We start from the raw sequence: 19,896 nt of genomic DNA, 5'->3' as shown, positions 1-19,896 counted from the left end.
CCCACATTTTTGGTTCAGCCACAAAACTAGAAGCACCACAGTTAATCACAATTCTAATTGCTTATATCACCGCTGCCCAGTTTGCTAACTATTCAAAAATGAAAACCTCATGACTGAGTTTTACGCTACTATGTAATGCTGTATCAAATGGTCTCAGCTGATCTCTTGATCCTTCTAACGGAGGAATCTCCTCTTCCCAAGCAGTACTCCTCACATGAGTATGCGCAGCATTCAGAATGTCTTCTGAGAGTTTTCAGTCCTCTCCACTTCTCCCCCTGGAGCCTATGGTAAATTTCCATTACCAAATCTGTCAGAACCAGCAGAGGATTTCAGCCTCTTCTACTCTCCAGCGCAGCGTTGCTCACCCAGTCTAGGAAGACGTGCAGTGCTGCAGCCAGCCTCTCCCCTGCCAGGCTGTTCCACACACTAAACAACTTGAGCAGCTTCATATTTCTTTTCCCCTGGTCTGAGATGTGGCTTACTCCCAACTCTAGGCACTGAACATCAGTCACTGAGACGCACGAGTGTTTCCTGCCTCGTCACCTGGTGCTATTCCCTCCTCTTCATGCCTGCACAAAACTGAAAAGAAATCTAGGAGCAAACAAACAAAAAAACCACTCCAGTATAACGTGCGTTATAGCAGATCGGAGCCAACTACTGCAAGAGTTTCAATCATAAGCTCAAGCCAATTCGGTTACAGGTTTTCAGCATATCCTTTTTTTTTTTTTTCTTACTCCAGTGAAGCCAACTTGCCTTTTTTCCTTTAAAAAAAAATTCTTCTTGTCAGAGGTAGGCAAACTTCAGCACAAGAAAAGAAATCCAGCCCCTGTTCCCTAGAGTTTTGGGAGACATGGATTACTGTGATCTTTGTGTCAGAGGGCCTGGGGGCTGCCAAAGATACTATTTCCCTACTCAGGCTTCTTCACAAGTTCTTGAGACTCGGAGGTTTCTTTTCATTTTGTCTGACAGAACATACTTGACAATGGCTTCTGGCAATACCAGTAAGACAAAAGAAACCCTTCTAGAGGGTGAGCATACCAGCTGTATCCACCGATACACAGTCAGCATACAAAAGCATGGAGCCCTTACCAATAGGTGAGAACACAGTACAAAGTCTATACTACTGCCCCAAGCAGAGAAGAAAAAAATACTGGTAGTGAAGAGAACCAGAGAAGACAAGCCTCAAATCTCAGCTATGGACCTCTGATTTCAGCCAGCTCTCATGAAGGACTAGAGTCTACTGTGATGTCAAGGAAATCTCTTTTGAAAGCATGAGGGAAAGACCACTGCCATGCTGCACCCTCCAGCCTGTTCACAGCCTCAGTGTTTTTTCACGTCAAGAAAGTGTTTTTTTGTTGTTTTTGTTTTTGTTTTTTTGACAGTCAGCAACATAAGCCAGAAAAAGACTCCCACCGCCAACTTCTTTCCACGGACATCACAACACCAAAGTGACTCTGTGGACTTGTTGATTGTTTAGCCAGAAGCCTGTCAGGGCTTCCAGGAACAGGGAAGGACGCGAAGGGGCTTTGCACCTGCAGCAGCTCTTGGTTAAGTCAGAAACACATGTTGCAAGCTCACTGTAGTTGAGTTATAAAATCAAATGAAATACTGCACTGAGCAGCCAGTCTCCTCAAGCACATAGGGTGAGAAGACTCAATTCAACTCGTCCCAGGAATCCCCCAGGTGTTTGGTTCTCTGTCAAGAAGGAAAAGCTTTATTCCCACTACTCCCAGGTATCTTCAGGGACAAGAGAGTCACGATTATCACAGGCCTCAAGCCAGAAGAGAGCAGCTTGGCTTCCAGCAGGCCAGTCTACTTTGTGTTCTGTGGTCACCTCAGAAGGAGGCACAGCAAGAGCGTGGCTGTCGTCAGTGTGTTTGGCACATACACGATGCTGGCCCCACACGCAGCTTCTGCTGTCTATGCTTGTAAAGGTGCCAGGGCTGGATACAGTCAGATACCGCAGGGCGAGGGAAAAGCCCCAGTGAATTTCAAGCCGCAGCTGCTACACCATGTGTACAGTGTAGAAAAGCCATAGTGAGTAGAGAAGCACAGAAGGAGCTGGCAAAGGCTTGAAAGCTTTTCCTTTCCTAAGCAGTGGCAGATGATTTTACTGTGGAGTCTCAGGTGTTCTGAACAATAGCAGTGGAGCCGGTCACTGTTTGGGTGGCAGAGAAGAAACTGAGCTTTCTGGGAAGAGACAGAGACAAGTCAAGCCAGTTCTAGATCATCATTTTCCCTACTGGCTCATTCTGCCCAAATCACAAGCTAGAAAAACTGGAAAGGTAAGCAGTCCAAAGTAATGGGGACATCAAGTGAACTGGTTTATGTATTGGTTTAACTGGAACAAGGAACAGAATCCCAGCTTTGGGCACTAGCTTTGTAGACATTCCCTCCGTTTGCATTCTATCTGAGAAAGCCACGTGCTGGCCTGAATTATTCTTGTTTTTCCTTCAAACACATCCCAGTCCTCCACAGCTTCATGCTTGCATGACACCCGTGACCACAACTCTTATTCACCAGCTGGCAATACTCACATCCTACCAGCTCATTCCTCCAACTCCATGTCATTAGGAAGAAAAAAAAAAAAACAGCAAATCAGAAACATCACAGAACAGGAAGCTGTTTTTTCCCCATCACTGCTCCTCCTGCATTACTGTTTCTGCACCTTACCCATAGAAGAACATTTGCTTACTGAGCTGATTCTTTTCTTGTAGAGGGAGAAAAAGTAGGGTTTTTGTTTTGTTTTGTTTTGTTTTTAATTAAAGAATGAGTTTCACAACTGGTAGGAAATAAACAATTTAAGCCTAATGATCAAAAAATCCTCAGTTACATATTTATAGTTAATTTCTGCCATAGAACAGCCTTCTCCAGATGCTCCATTGCATTTTATACTTAAGAGCAAACAAGGGCTCCTGCAGATTAAACATTTCCAACAGGACTGCTGCAGATGAGCAGATTGCAGTGTCCTGCTAACTACCACAGAGACAACAGTGATACAAAGCAGTGTCAACATTGTGCGTTATTCCTCTTAAAGCTCTTCACATACTGCAGGATAGAACCATATTCTGGGGACAAGGGAACTCAAACGTAGTGGCCTTGTTACAAAACTCAGTGATGGGGATGGTCTTTCCCACACCTAACACATATGATCAGCAAACCCAGCTTCTTCTGTGTTCACATTAACAACCTGAAAGAGAACATCAGCAATCCAAACCTTCTAGCACAGCTTAAAGTCAACATCTGCCAAATACAGCTCCATTGTCCACTGCTGACTTCTAAGGACAAGTGCCACTGCTCCTTGGAAAGCTGTTCAATAAGGCACTACATTTCCCTGCCAGGAAAGAAAAAAAGAAATCAAGTATCATTGCTTACCTGCATAAAAGGCACAGAGGAAAATATCCCACAGCTATGTGGCTCATGCAGCAAAGTCTTAAACACCCTCTGCACACAGAAATTGCTTGGCACACTAAAAGTTTCCACTCAAGATTTCTGGCTATTCCAATTACATTTATAGACAAAAAGTCTTTTTTCCTTTAATGACATCGCTATTTATTGCAATGCTATGATGAGTCCTTATCTCATTGCAGTGCCCCGTGATAACTCATTCACTGAACTTCACTTTTTGATGTACAAGGAAAGGCAACATTCATTTAATAGCTCCATTTAAACTGGCACTGCAGTTGAAACAAATTCCATGAGTGGCACTGCACCATGGGCAGAACTCCTCAAAAGCTTAGGATATAACTTTCTTCAGTATTCACAGAGCTTCATATCTTCAAACAGGAATTACTCGAGTTGATGCATCTCTCATTATCATCAAGCCCAAGTTCTTCCAAATGGGGAAGAGGACAATAGTCAGAGATTACCAGGACACACACAGAGATCAGATTCTTAATGGCCATAAACAAGCCCCCAAAGGCTCAGTTCCTCCACAGACAAGTGCATTAGGAACACAGCAAAGCACCTTCAGTGCTCTAGCATGAACACCTGATAGATCTGCTGCTGAAGGGTAACAAAGAATTACGCAGTTCTTCCAGGCCACAATTGCAACATAAATTTCAAATTTTAAGGGAAGGAGGAAAGCAAACAAACCCAACAACAACAACAAAAAGCAGCAAAGAAAAAAACAACCAGCTTCCAATATTAAATGCTTATAGCATGCTGGTATCACAGGAGAGGAGGAGCCAGATTCACGCACCTAAATTGCATGCAAGTCCCTGTATCTTTTATTTCCTTCCAGCTGACTCCTGGCCTTCAAGCACAAAGCCTTAGGAGGAATTTAGGCCATGAGATTCTGCTTTTCAGTCTTCCAAGCAAGTGGCAATACACACAGCTGACTCAGGCTGGAAGATACTGAGCACATCACAGAAGAAAAATGCACTTACTCAGTGTACTGAGCAAGGACATAGGCAAACCCAGTTCTTTTGCCTCAGGAATCCCCAGGTTTTGAGCCCAGAGCCAGATCTGCATGTGTTCAGCATGCTGCAACTAGACACACACTGCAGGTGAAGTGTGTGGTGACAGCAACCTTTACCTTCTGACTCTGCTCTGCATGATCTGGAAGTCAGTTTTTAAAGAAAGCGTAGTTTACCCCCTTATTCTTATAATTGCTATACTGCTTATCCAACTCAAAGCTCCTGAAATGTTTCCAAGAGCACTGGGAGTGTTACTGCCTTCCAGTAGCTCTTATGCGTTAGGAAAAATCCTAAGCAGATAGTATCTCAGACACAGGTAAGAAAGACAGCAGAGTTAATGTATCCAAATCTTTTTCACACACAAGCACACACCCTGAAACAAGCCAGAAATGCTAACCGTGTTTATTACACTATAGCATAAACAGCAATCATGAAGCTAAAGAAAGGAACAAAGTATCTCTGCCTGAAGGGTCTTTCAGCGGGATATAATGTATCAGGGGAAAGATAAAAGCAGATGCTTGGGACACAGTAAGAGAAAAGCCCTCCACAGATACCAAGAAAACAGCACTAGTGTGCAGCAGTGCTTCCTGTAAAAGGCCTGGCTTTCCCGGACACTGATCCACACCCCAACTCCATAGCGCTCCGCCTAAAGCTCTTAGGGAGGAAGCAGACAGATAAAATCCCTCTCTAGCAGCACAGAACTTCACAGTCCCTGCTGACTGCCACGACAGCTCTGAAGGAAGCGGGCACAGCCATCTTCAGCTCAGAACAGGAACTCTGCCACAGAAAGCCTGCAGACCCTACAGCCATCTCCCTTCTCCGTCAAACCCAAAATACATTAGCAAACAGGCCAGTACTCCACTGACCTCAGTGTGTCACTGTCTAGGGTCCGCTAAGAGACATCAGGAGCAGGGCTGCACCTTACATCTACCCATCACAAAGAAGCAGAAAGGAGATATTAAGATAGAAATGGGTTGCACAAAAAGAGAAAGTTCCTCACTTTTTTTTGTTTGTTTGTTTTTACAAGGCAGGAGCAGCAGTGGCTATGGGCTTGTGTATCCTCCACGCAACAGACTATGACTTCAGTGATTTCCTCCCTACCATTCCCACCTCACGCCAAGACAGCTGAAGCTTTTGCAGGAGCAGTGCCCTAAACCCTCAGACTATCCCACACAAGATGGAGAGATGGCTCTCAGCTCCCATAGCAGAAGTGAGAGAAGAGTCACAGATTCATCACACAGAAAGAAGGAGCAGACATTGATTAAAATGCAGAGCAGGGGAGGGGAACAGAAGGGCTCTCCTTGTACATACAGCTCCCAGGGAGAAAAAGGCACCAACCTCAGCACTGCAAACTGGTCCAAATAGCAACTCATTAAATGCACTTTAGGCCCCAGGGAGAGATAGGGGATCCTGGACTCTCCTCTATCTCGTCTTCCTTCTTCAAAAGAAGGAAGCCATGAATACATATCCAGTCCCATGGGAATGCATCTGGTGTATTTCAGGAGTGCCTCAAGGAGCTCCAGCAAGAAGACATCCAGCTTCTACATGAAGCTTTGAAAGGCACATTGGAGCTGGTCCCTGCTGCAAGATGAGGACAATTCCTGTCAAAATTCAGCAACAGAAAAACATAACATCTAAGGGGATCTCCTTTCTACTGCTTATTCTGACACCATGTTATAAACCTATCAATAAAAAGGTGGGCAATAGAATTCTTGACATCACAGGAACACTTGGAACTAAGTTAACTGAGCTAGGACCTTGGTCTTCTCAGAAGGACAATACATACAATGCAGTCAGTTTACATGAACAAAATCCACAACATTTCTAAAATCAAAAAACAAGTGCACTCCATACGACTAAATTTGGCTTTGTCCTGCACAAAGCATACAAGATTAGAAACAAAACAAGCTCTCCTGTCACACTTGATGTTTTACTGGCTGGGCTAGACACCTTGCTGCTCATCTTCCCACACTAGAGGGCATTCCACAAGTACCCCGCTGTTCTCATCCACTTCATGTTGCACTCTAATAAAGAAAAATAGTCCCCTGCATTCACTCCCACTTCCCAGTTCTCGTGCCCCTAAGGAGGCGCCACAAACAAAAGCAAACGACATGCAACTGCTCTGTTACATGTCCCAGGGACTGGCTCTGCACGGCAGAGCCTGAAGAACAAGCACACTGCAAAGCATTATGTTTCCAGTGGCAAGATGGATGGGAAGAGTGCCAGCCACTAGCTGTAACCCTTTTGTCATGCCAATTGCTGGCTGCTACGAGCTTTTACATTAGATGCCTCCTTAGAAAAGAGCTTTGCATCCCATCCTTCCAGATGGAGGAGGAACGATTCATGATCACATAAGCAATGCTAGAATAACAACTGAAGAGAAAACATTTTCTTTTTGTTTTCTGTTTTGTGTGGCAGACATGTTCAGGCAGCAAAAATTGAATTTAGGACAACAACACTCCCTGCCCTAAGGAATACATGCACAAAACCCCAAAAAGACTTCTTGCTGGCCTTGTCTCATTTTGTACACTCACCTCAGTGCCTCAATCCACCGCTTTCTCATTTTCACCGCATTTCTTCATGCAGAACATGACCAAAGAACTCCTCTTACACAGCCGTCATATCATGCACTGACAAATGCAGGAGAAAGCATTCAAGAGGTGGATCAGATGTCAGGAGTTCTGAACTGACCAGGGATTGACTTGTAATGCAGAAGCAAAGCAATGGATCTCTTTTCTTTCCAGACACACCAGAGAGCAAAATGCACAAATTTACTAGGACTAGCTGGCTGATAAAGGCAGACTGGACTGAAAGCTCAGTGGTCAGAACACTTGTTTGCATGGTGCCCACTTCTTTCACAGAGCTCCTTGCACATACCCTTCTCCTCACTCCATCTGCACATATTTGCCACACACTCATATTCCTCTCAAGGCTCCTGGCTCCTTGAATCTTGTCCTGTTTCTCAGTAATCTGAGAATTCCCACCTATGTACCTTCTTCTGGCCTGCCTCTGACTTGTGAAGTGCTCGAAGTAGAGATTATCCATCTGCATCGGGGAAGCACCTGAAATATCCTGAGTCCTACTCAAAGTAAATGAACAATAAGGCATAAACATGCAACGTGTATTAGGCCAAGCTCACAGCAGTCATCTCTGACAACATACCTGAGGACAGTACTTCCTTCCTACAGACAGCAGAAGAAAAGACTATGCTTTGGGGTACGTTCACTGAACAGGAAAATATCTATATATCAGATTTGGCCTCCCTGCCTCCACTTCCCTCCTTCCCCTAACATAATATCTATTTCTGAAATCCATACCCCCTTTTTATTATAAATCACTCTAATCAGTTTTGTGGCGTGGCAGAAGTCCAGCATTACCATCAAAAATACACATGCACACGCAGGGTATAGAGACTTCTTCATCTCACAGGAGCCTTTGATGACAGATCTGGCAACCTTTCTTAACAGCACTCCTATGGTGGTGACCCTTTCCTAAAGATACACTCACCTGCACTACTTCCTCTTTGTAAAAAAAAGACTTTTCCCTAATACCTCGTCAAAGCAAACAAAAAGCATTCAATCAGGATTTTTTCTTCTGGTCGAAGACATTCAACTTGACAATGGCCAAAGGGGCTAGAGAGACTATTTCTAGTCCAACGCAGACCTTTCCCTGCTTCCCAAATGGAAAGATGTAAATTAGACTGGGTAATTGTTCTAGGCCCCTTAGAATTGGGGTACAGGTGGAGGAGAGGAAAAGGGAAAGAAAACAGAACAAAACCAAAAACAAGAGGGGGGAAAAAAGAAAAAGCAGAAAAGGGTTCTTCACTTCTCTTGGGTAAGGAGCGCAGGCTACTCCCATAGCTCCTGAAAGAAGGCCTACATGCTTTGCTCATTCATACTGCAACAGCTCTAGGAAGAAACTGGCTCTGTGGCTTTCCCATAAAACAAATGTGGAGGTCTGAATCCTGAACTGGAGGAAGAGAAGAAAAAAAAAAAACAGAAAAAAGCAACAAGCAATTTAAACTGAGAACACTATCCTCTTGTTAAATTACATGTTAAGAGCTCATCCGCAAGTCTGTCTTGGCCAATGAGGGACATAACTCAGGAAGATACAGCAATATACCCTAGCATGCAATTAGTCACTGTTGTAAGCACTTTACTTTGGATTTCTTGGATTATAAGATTTCAAACATTGTTGTTTTATAGGAGTGATATGATAGCTGTCCAACCAACACAATCAAATTATGCTACCAGGACATTTGGGTAGTGTATTATCACAGCAAAGGAAATGAATTATCACAGTTCTTATTCTGAACAAGAGAAGATTATGTCATTTTGAATGTGGGGGGAGGGAGAAGTAGAAGAATATACTCAAGAGATACTGTTTTGCTTTTGAACTTTCCAAGGTAGGGAAGCCACAGAAATTTGCAAGTCTGAAAGGACAAACTGCCTTTCCCTAGAATTTGCTCTGAAATATCTGGAAATTGGTAAAAAAATACCCTCAAAATATTTTAAAAAATAAAAATAAAAGGCAGATGGGGCAGCCTTCTAGTTTCGGCAGAACGCTGGAAGGATGCTCCACTACTGAGCATTTTCCCACTGCGGATCTAGCTGTGACCTCTTTCATTTTGGCTGATATCAGACAACCACCAGGCTTAGAGATTCAGCTCTGATTACAAACTTCACTAACAAGTACGTTCCCTCTCACAGGAAGGAAAGCCTTCCAAACCCCTCAAGTCAGCAGGTTCAGCAGAGGGCTGGCGTGTTCCTTTAAAAAGGTTTAATAGTTTAAAGATTCTTTTGAAAAGCCTTCACCTTTTACCTTTACATCACAGAAAACCCACCTCACTCTATAGCTTAGTTCTTGTGTTGCACCACAAACCAAATATTACCTTTTTTGACTTCACTAATCTTGTTTGTTTGTTCTAAAAGGGTACTTGGCTACCTTCAACACATACTTTTTTTTTTGGTGTGTGATACTCAAGGGGCCATGATTCTGACCTCAACTTCTTTGGCAAGGGCCAGCTATTTCAGCACGAGGTAAGGGAAAACCCACCAATGCTTAACAACATCCCTAGCATGCAGTCCAGGAGGTATATCCTGTATATATAACGCATTAAAGATGAGAAAGGACTAAAATAGAGAAGATAGCCCAATAAATACAAGCAGAATTGCAAGAAAAAAAAAAAATAGTGAGCTCCGTAAAAGCAAAAAACTGCTTTGGTTCAGCACAGGACACATGTCTGAAGGTGATGACACCTGGGTATTATTCCTGGCTCTCTCCCTGACTCCTTCTGGAGAACTGCAGCAGCTCACATCACTCCTCCAACAGGCTCTCCCTTCACATTTTTCTTTTGGGCTAAGGGTCAGTGGTGGTGAACCTCTTTCTTGCCAAGTGGAAAGGACACTGGTGTCCCACACCTCAACACGCTCCTTAATGCTGCATGACAGTGGTGCAACCACTCCCCACACCAAAAACATGAAGCGTGGGCCATGAAAAACAGGAGCTGCAATGCCAGTCCCCCACATTCCAAATACCCACTGTAAGCTTTTTAAGGAAGGAACTGTTGCTGTTTATTATTAATCTGCAAAGAGCAGCGTTATTCAGAGTTACTAGCATGGTTCAACAAGCAAACAGCAGTTCTGATAGTGAAGACTAGAAAGAATAACTGGGAGAAAATGGCTACAGAGAAGCAGAGGGAATCAGAAACAACTGAAAAGGAATTCAGCAAAAGAAAGAAGGAAAGCAGCTGATGAAAAGATACTTAAAAGAAATGAAACCAAAAAAAAAGATAACCAGAAGTGAAAAATAAATTCAGATATTCACGTTGATTTCAAGTCAAGAAAAAACAATATGCACATTTTTAATGAGAACGTTGAAGCTGGATAATCCAACAACCTTTATTTTTCCCTCGCAGCAAATACATGAATATAGAAATTTAATTTTTAAAGAGGAAGAATCCAAGTTCTCAACACTTTTGTTCTCAGAACTAAGGCTTTAACCACATTAGTAACAGCTTTTATAAAGGCAGCACAGTAACAATTCCTTCTCTATCTTGAAGCTGCTTTGTCGGAGCCACTGCTACTACTGCAGTTTTATGGTTACAAGAAGCAGTGCCTTTGGTATTTCTTGGAATCTCTATTTCACATAGTAGGAGACAAGAAAGTTCTGTTCAGGTTTAGATGAGATCTCTTCTTGCCTGTTTTTTTCATTTCTGTGTTCTTAAGCTGTCCTTAACTGGATACCCATAGAAATGCCAAACATAGGAAGTGCTGTAGATCACAACTCAGGGAAATATTTGAGGAAATCAGGAATTTACTTGTATACTATGCAATTCCCTCACTTGGCCTTCCTCTGACTTTTCCTGCTTACAGTCACTAGAAAGCAGAATGCCATTTCTGAACCACAGCTGAGCACTAAGAGCACCATGCTGGCCCTCACTGGCTCTATTTTATTAGAGATCAGCAGGAACAATGAAGCATGGGGAGATATGCTATAAACATAATTTTGCCAGTTTGTCTGCAAAAAGGTTTGGACGAGCAAAGAGATAAGGGGAAGGCTGTCTATTTTATCTGTATGGCCGGACTCACCAGTTTGCCTTTGCTGAACCACACCCCTTTCAGAATTCCCTCTGAAATGTCAATACGACGCATACTACTAATTTTTCAAGTTGCTGACCTTCACTGTAGCCTGAATCACACATCTGTCATTCTGAACGGTATCTGTTCATACAAGAACATGCTTTGTACACCTCACCATGCGTGAGCTCCATTCATACGCCACTCACATGTCACAAAACAGATTCTTGTCGCGTGGACCTTCTTAGGACCGTGAAGCCCATGGTTATCAGTGGTCATGCTACCTGCCATTAAGGCAGCCAGGTTTCCCAGGCTCCCTCAGAGCCCTCAGTGCATCTTACTACAAATAAGAATTGAGTGCAAATACATTTCAGAGTATTTTAAACAAGGATCACAGCACTTTAGTTTAAAAAGTCTATGTAACTTGATAACAAATTTAATTTTAATCAGGACAAAAAAACCCCACCGTGTTCCTCCCAATTAAAATGTTTTATACAGATCATCAGAAGTAAACGCATCATACGTGTTACACAGCGCTCAACGTGATTCTGCCGATTTGTCATTTCTCTCTCTCTCAGTGCTTAGTCTGTTGAATGATCTGGTTACTTGTCTTCCTAGTATAAAAACAGGAGAAGCTTTGAGACAAAGAAATAAAAGCCAATGCACGTTACAGATCTTACAGTGATTAATATCGGTCCTTCTGACTCACATCTCTGACAACAGTTAAGGTCGCTATTTCTCTTTTCTTTTTACTGAGGGTTACAGAGCTTTTCACCAGAAGCCTCCAAACACTCGAGTTAATTTAATTTAAAGCAGAATCAGGAATGTAAGGAACGTACAGCGTTTGAGCTACAACAAACACTGTCACACCAGCATGTCATAATAAGTGACCTTCACTCTCGCTTCTGCTGACAAACAGACACACTGGAAGGTACTTGCAGGCCAGGATGTTAGTGGGACTTATAGAAGATCATCTAATAAGACAAAATTTAAAGGAGACGTTTAAAATAAATGTATATGTGCAACTTATCCCCTGAACCAAAAAACCTGCCTTTCCAAGTCAACTATCATTTGGCAAGCCTACATGAGAAGCAGACAAACAGCATCTTTCCCTTTTAGCGTGGAATCTGCAATAAGAGAGAGAAACCAGCATTTTATTGATTTCCATAATACCATCTCTACAGCTTAAACTCACTCAGCTGCTAATGCTAATTCACTGATGCTAGGGAGCCTTCCCATATAATTATACACCCTTGACTTCGCTGAGCCCCAGGGCACAGTTTCTAACTTTCCAGAGGACCACTGCACCGAAAGGAGAAACAAAAAAACCCTCTTTCATTATCCAAAGCAAACTGCAAACCCACTTCTGCTATTTAAATGGGAAATTAGAGAGACTTAATTTTTAAGACAGGGAATAATCTGCCAGCCTGCATATGTTTCCAGATTCAGTATCGTGATGACAAGTTCTCATTTAAACTCTTCTCCCCACCCCTCATTCTTTTTTTTTTTCTTCCTGGGAGTAGACAACATTATAACACATAAATATTGCAACAATTATGATTTCTAGGGAGAGATTTTGCTCAGAAGGGTTTCAATGGGGTGATTCAGAATCAAACAAAGACTCTTGTGAGTGTCACTATAATTAACATACAAAAACGTATTTTAAGGCATTACCATTGCTATAGGGAATATTTTGTAAGTAAATATTAGTTACCCTTTTTTAAAACAGGTTTTTCTTAAAAAAAAAAAACCTCAAGCACTTTTTAAATCCAAATTAAGGAAGATATCCAAGTCTAAAATCCAAAATGTCCTCAGCAGCTAATGAAGGAAACTCTGTTGCATTTCTCTATTTCTTGAACAAACTCAGCAGTCCATAGCCAAGCATACAGCTCCAGTACACTTCAGTGAGAGTTTTGCTCAATTAGGAACTGCAGAATTTGGCCCAATTAATCCACTACTGTCTATCGGGAATGAATGTGGTGGAAGTCTGTGGGGTGAACATCCTCCCCAGATGGCTGCACCAAGTCCCCTTTCTTGCTACCCCTGTTTAGCCTGCCTTGGTATTTCAGATTCAAACACATTCACCACCTCTATTAGGATTCAACATGCTTTAGCTAAAGGAGCTTAATTTTGCAGTGGTTTTGCGTGTGTTAATTTGGAACCAGTTGATCTATTTCCTCTGAGAAGGGTGAAATGTGTGGATTTTTGTTTAACAGACAAACAAGTTGACAGTATCAATACAGAGTTGGAGAGCCTCTAAAAACAATCTAGTTTGCATAATTAATGTTAATTACAATAACATCTCAATCAGTGACACAATAGCTTAGCAATGAACACAGTCATACAAGGAACTGAAAACATGAAATAAACACGAAAGGACTGTGCCTCGCTCTGAAAGAGTATAAACTGTTCTTTCAAGAGATTTATAAACAAGAATGTAAAGGCAGAAGACAGTTCTGCTTTGTTAGACATTTTTTCTTTACAGACTGTCTAGCATGGAGCTCTCTTCCGAGATTGCAACGAGACAGTGGATGCGAGCTGTGGACACTCCAGATAATATTATCTCCCTGTAACATCGCATCCAAGCCACTACCAGCTGCTTTGAAGAAAAAACAACCGAGGTCCTGATCCTTCTGGCAATGATTTCAACAGCAAACACTTGAACAAGGTGATGTGAATTTTGGGGGCTTTTTGGAGAGGGGAGAAACAAGAACAAAATCGCACAGCTTGAGGGAATCCATACCTACACGTGGTCTTCAGGCACAGAGGAATTTCAGGACAAGATAATGACTTTTGCAACAACCTTTTTCCTATTTTACATAGCAACAAGGGAAAGCTGAATACACAGAAAACTTACTTGCTTGTTTCATTGGCAGCACAGAGGTCTTCAATTGTTATTTTTGGTACAGCCACTTAACAGAGCAGCATTACATGAAATCCTCAGAAATTTTCTTCGCAACCCAAGAGAAAGAGTTATCCAATACAACCTTTTTTTCACGGGAAGGAAAAAAAAAAAGCTAGGAAAAAAAACCCACAACAACAACCCAGCTGCCACTCTATTCACCAGATTGGTGCGCAGCACACAAGCGGTCACACCAGCATGACAGGGAGGACTTGTGCAGTGACGTACCACTCCGCCTGAGTATAGGTGGCATAACTGGGTCTGGAGAGAAGGAATAGAAGCGACGACGTGAGGAGCTCTGATTTAAGGGGGGGGCCTCACTGAAAACGTGGGTTTCTTGATTACTTTTCACATTAATGCAAATCCTCTCCATGAAAGTTAATGAAGTTCTACTGGAGCTAAAGCAGTGCCAGAGGAGGAGCGGGCCTGCTCCGCGCAGATTTAAGGACCGCAGCTCACAGATATGTCAGAAGGTGTAGGAGTTACAGGCAGGGTGCTGCCTGGGACCTGAGGGCTAGCTTCCTATGCAGCGTTCAAACTGCCTCCGAGGGGATTTCTGTTTGTTCCCCTCTTTATAGATACAAGCGAGCCAAGATTTGTTTAAAACTTCATATTTTCTCGACAAAATTACCGATCTGTCACTCCAGAAGTTGCTGACTGAAGCCAAGCTGTGCTTCCTCTTACTCACACAAGCGTTTGCCTTAAGAAAAAAAAAAGAAAGAAAAAAAAAAGAAACTTCACGTGCAGGACCGTCAGAGCGATACCGGCCCCTCCTTTAACACAAGTTCAGTGGATATTTTGCCTTATTTTTCAGCTGTCTGGGAGCGCCCGGAGCTCAGCGCCCGGTTTCGCGGTGACCCCAAGCACCGAGCCGTGGCAGGCAGGAGCCAAGCGCGGAGCGCGGAGGCTCCGGGAGCGCTCTGCCCGCCGGGGCGTCCCACGTCTCCCTTTCATTCCAGCGACCACAACGCAGAGAACGCGCACCGCGTTCACCTTTCTAAAAATACACCCGGAACGATCGATAGCGGCGATGGTGATTTTTATCGCTTCGGCTTCGCGCCCAGAGGGAAGTGAGCCCGAGAGCAGCCCCGCGGGGCGGCGCGGGAAGGACAGCGCCCAACTTCCACACCGCCCCCCGCCCCCGCCCCGCACTCACCCGCTCCGGGGGCTCCGCCGCGAGGGCCGCTGAGGAGCGCTGTGGGGCGGCGCGGCGGGGCGGGGGACGCCCGCTCGGCACGGAGGGGTTTCCAGCGGGGAGACGAGAGGGATTCGGGGGAAACGTTCGCGCTTAGAAATCAACGCGCGGCGGCCGAGGAGGCTTCGCTCTATCCCATGCCGCTGCGGGGGCCCGAGCGGCGGAGCTGGAGGGGAAGTTGCGGCCGCAGCCGAAGGGGAGGATGTGACACGGTGACAGGCGCGGCCCACCGGCCGCGTACGGCGGGAGGGGACTGGGGCGGCTCAGCGAGCGGTGAAGGCAGCGCCGCCCGTCCGCACACGGCATTTAACGGCGCTGACGGGCCGCGCGCCGTGACTCACACACGGGAGTTAGTCACAGGGCGGGCCCGCGGGGGCTGCCCCGCTCCGCCCCCGCCGGCCCCGCCCGCCAATGGGGCGCCACAACCCGGCGGATCGACGCGGCGGCCGCCCAATGGGAGCGCGGCTCGGCCCCCGCGCTGGAGCGGCCCCTTCAGCCCAATGAGTCTTCTGAGGACACTGCCGCGAAGTGCCGGGGAGGGCTGGAGGGAGCCTCGCGGGGGCGGGCGCTGCGGCTTGGCCTGCCGCCTCGACCAATCAGCGCTGAGAGTCGCTTTTACTGACGGCCCGGCGCCGTCCAATCGGGTGGGTGCGGAGGAGCTGGTCACGCAGGGCGGGGGAGGGAGCATGACTAGAGGCGGCGGGCGGGAGTCACCTCAGTGGCAGGGCGGGGGCGCCGAGCAGCGCTGAGGTGCCGCTCGGGCTGAGGTCGCCTCCCGCGGCGGGGGAGGGAGGAGGAGGCAGGAGAGGCGGGGGCAGCCCCGCTGGGAGCGGGCCGTGAGCTGCGGGAGCCGGCAGGTGTCATGGCTCTGGGGATGGTGTTCTGTGGTCCTCCCACCGCTCCGTGTGGAGCTGGCTAGATCGGAGCGGGGCCGCGCTCACAAGTGGTTAATATTGGAGGAATTTGTTTTGGAAGCCATGCCTGCCCGGAGTTTCCAGCAAATCCTGGAGCCCTCCCAAGCATTTAATCTCGGTGAAGGAAACGAGATATTCAAATCGTTTTTTCACCCCTTCATCTCGCCGTGTCTCCTCAGCTGAGATCTGGTTTTTGCAGCAAAAGCATCGAGTGGCTGATAGACTTCTGGGAGATAATGCGATAACCATCAGAGTAAGGAGCTGGGCACTCGCACCGCACTAAGCGCTGGTGCACAGCTCAGCCAACGTTAAGAGATCAGCTGTTATTTTGGATATATTTTAATTTCCACAGAGTTGTAGGGTTTGGAAGGGACCTCTGGAGACACCTAGCCCAACCCTCCACTAAAGCAGGTTCCCTGCTTTATCCACAAACGCTACAAAACGAGTCTGGCTTTGTGATTTTTTCCCTCATCGTGCCTGTGATCCAGGGTGTTTCTTGCATGCAAAACTGCTCAGGCAGCAGCACTGCTCAGCTCATCATCTCCGTAAAGCCACAAGTCTCTGAGTTCATCTGAAGATAAAACTAGGACAGGAGCTCTGCTCCATAGCCACCCCAACTTCTCTCTTTCGTCAGTCTGCTTTGAAAGGTTTCCCCAGGCCCCGTCGTGCTGGCACCTCAGTAAAACTTATTGTTGACAAATATTTCCTTTTTGTTGGAATGTGCTGAGCTCTGCTATCCTGAATGCTCTTGTTTTAATTGTGTTTGGATTAGAATAAACCAAATCCACCGTATTGTCATTTTGTTTTACACATACCACATTTTGCTTTTCTTCTGAAGGTTTGCATTAAAATTGACATGAACGTGCACTTTGCTTTATGCATACCTATTTACATTGAAACCCAATGCACATACCTTCGAGTAACAGATTCATTTCAGCTAATCATGGGAATTGATAGCGGAGAATTTAAGATCTGTCTTTTTTTTTTCTCTGCCATACTAAGAGGTTAAAATATTTGCAAGGTTCTGCAGTCTTCAGCAGTGCTTCCATACTGATTCATGCTTAGTGACTTCTGAACACAGCACAAAACATGGCTTTGCATCAGATTCTGTGCAATTCAGCAAATAAAATGATGAACAGAGTATTTAACATTCACTGATGTGTGTGTGTGTGTGTATATGTATGCGTGCACATACCCTCTTCAAAGAACTGAAAGAGGTGGGAATTTGAGGGTGGATGGTCTCTTTGCAGCTGTGTGTTCTTGAAAATTAATATTCTAACAGCACTGAGACAGAAACTGAGCTCGTGGATTTCGGCACGATGGCTTCCAGAGGGTACAAGTCTATAAGCAATCATCCTGCTCTGCTGCTACAACCTACTACAGGGGCTTTGCAAGTGTGCTTCTAGAGAAAGCAGCCATGGTAATATTTCATATCATCGCAGTGCTGCAGCTTTCCTGGTGTGCTGCAATTTTTCCTCAGGGCCAATACTAGCCAGGAGGCAATTATACGAAGATCTCAGCTTTTACTTGTAAAATCTCCTGGTTACAGCCAAAACTCTGAATGCAAAGTTTTACAGGGTCACACCTTGCCGCCGAAGGTGATTTCTGTTGGAGGTGGCTTGGTTGTTTAAGTTAGCTGGATTGTGTAGGTTCCACTGTTTGAGAGCAAACTTGCTTTAGCTAACTGAGTCAAGCTACTCCAGAGTTACATTAAGTTAGCTGGTATACCTGTGTCGTGACCTCTGAGACCATTTGGTAGAGAGCTTCACGCAAAGACCATGGTGCCCAGCACTCCTGGGCACCATGCTCCGCAGCTGTTTACAAAATAAGTTTGTTTACTCGCTTCTGACCTCAGGGAATACCTTTAAAAACCCTCAAATACTCACTTATATATGAATAAAAGCAGTGAATTTCCTTCAGCTGTGTTTGCTTTTTGAAAACATTCCAGTCTGTTAGATTAGTGGCTAGAAATGTTTATGGAAAGAATTTTAAGCCCATTTTAGAGGGTATTCATGGAAGGCAAAATTTTATCTCATGAACACAGTCATCTTACCGGGTGTTAATTTATGTTCATTGACTCAGGGGATGTAAAGCAGCATTTTGTGACTGATTTGTTCAGGTCATGTATCTCCTGTTTCTCGTCTCTTTTGCTGCCATGCTGCTTCCTATTCCTCTGCTGTGCCAGGGATGGAAAATTTCACATTTTATTTGTTCACTTCGCACCTTCTGCGTTTCCCTCTGAACAGAGAGCTCCTTTCTTGAGCAACAGTGAAAGTAAACCACTATCACAAAGCAGACCTGGGGCCCTGGAATATAAAACCACTCCCTGCAATATTTAAATTCCTTTGAAAACCATCCTCTGCCATATGTCTATAAACACTGTCCAGCTGCAGCAAGATTGTAGATTCTCAGAGACCATCTGAATTTAGTGAAGAAATAACAATGCCGTGTACTGAGATGGTGTCAACTGCCAGTTTGAATGTTTCGCTGCTCATTTCAAGTACTTCTTTTCTCCACTGTAGATTGTTAGGACTGGGAATAAAGGTGTAGCGGTGTAATATACTTGCTTTTCTTAAATGAGGTTTTACTGCAGGCCATGCAGTGTAATTGTGTTGTTTGAAAGGCAGGAATGTAAGGTTAACATCATTACTGCTGTCACAGAAGGAGGCTCATGCGAGCATTCAACAGTTTAACATCACATCCAAATCTCTTCGTTTAGCAAATGACCGAGAGAGAAGCACCAGAGCCCCCATGGCATGAAAGCAGACCCTCCCGCACGCCCTTCTTTGCCTCGATGGAAAAATATCTGCAAGCTTTTATCTCTAGACGACGGCATTCACACACGTGTTTGTAAGCTGCACCTCCTCCTGACACCCTGCACAGTGCTACCCAGCTCCAGTTTCCCAAGAAATGTGAAAGCTCGGCTGTCTTCATTAATAGGAGTACTTCTCCAACACCTCATTGCCTGTTCTGCAAGCATTCCTGGTCTACGTAGCCGATTGTCACCCAACCACAGTCCTGCTTAGAAGGGGAGCAGCAGGGCTGGGATGCCAGCATAAACGGTATAAATAACAAGGAGCACAGCATACCTCTTCTGCTGGATGTCACACATTAAATACTCATAGCAGTGATGCTTTGGTGTGGTCCATGAGGACAAGATGGAGTTTTAGGAAATAGCAAGTGAGAAAATGTTGTGCACGGAAGTTCAAGAAAGCTGTAAGCTGCATGCGGACAAGCATGCTAAATTCAAGAATGAGTCATATGCTATGTGATGTTCATTCGGCTCAAGCTGTGGGTCCCTCCAAATCAGGATTTTATCGCATGAAAATGAGCAGGCTTTTATTGTGAGCTGCGACCACCAATTCCTTACACGTTAGTGTTGGCAGAAAGCGGGTTAGAAATGAAAGGAACAATTTTAGACATATGGCAATCTGGCAAAGCGCTCTGAAATTTTAATTACGCTGTGGAAAGGTCAGGGCTGGATCTGTGCTGGTGGAGGGATAATTTGCTTTTGTAGTTTACGAACGTGCCTCTCCAAAATGAAAGGACTGAGAACTGAAAAATAAAGTGAGCTTCTCCTGTGCAGGCAGTCGATTCTGATCTGCTTTTAGAACAGCTTTGCAGAGGCATCCCAGAACTTCATCAACTTGCCCCAAATTTTGGGGGTGAATGCTCAGTTCTCATGGCAGGGCCATCTCCAGGATGAGAAGAATAAGAAATTTCCTACCCTAACCTCATTTTCAGAGGGGTGAGATTATAAAGAGAGGGTAACACTCCCTTGTTCAAAGGCCAAATATTAAGCAACATCCCTAAATTCAAATGCAGCTCTTGAGATATCCTCATCCTTTCTCAGTAGGCTGTTGGTTCACCGAGCACGGTGGTGCTTGGT

The 19,896-nt window shown here is 44.9% G+C and overlaps 1 protein-coding gene across 1 annotated transcript in view; it reads right to left on the bottom strand.

The window, feature by feature from the left end:
• SERTAD2 (SERTA domain containing 2) overlaps window positions 1-15,440 on the bottom strand; it is a 72,733-nt gene extending 57,293 nt beyond the window's left edge. The window contains exon 1 of the mRNA XM_021390555.1: window positions 15,055-15,440. The gene's annotated coding sequence lies outside the window, so the exon portion shown is untranslated. The remainder of the gene's footprint in view (window positions 1-15,054) is intronic.

This window comes from Numida meleagris, chromosome 3, assembly GCF_002078875.1.
Source record: "Numida meleagris isolate 19003 breed g44 Domestic line chromosome 3, NumMel1.0, whole genome shotgun sequence".
NCBI lineage: Eukaryota > Metazoa > Chordata > Aves > Galliformes > Numididae > Numida > Numida meleagris.
This window is presented reverse-complemented; position numbering and strand designations above follow the sequence as displayed.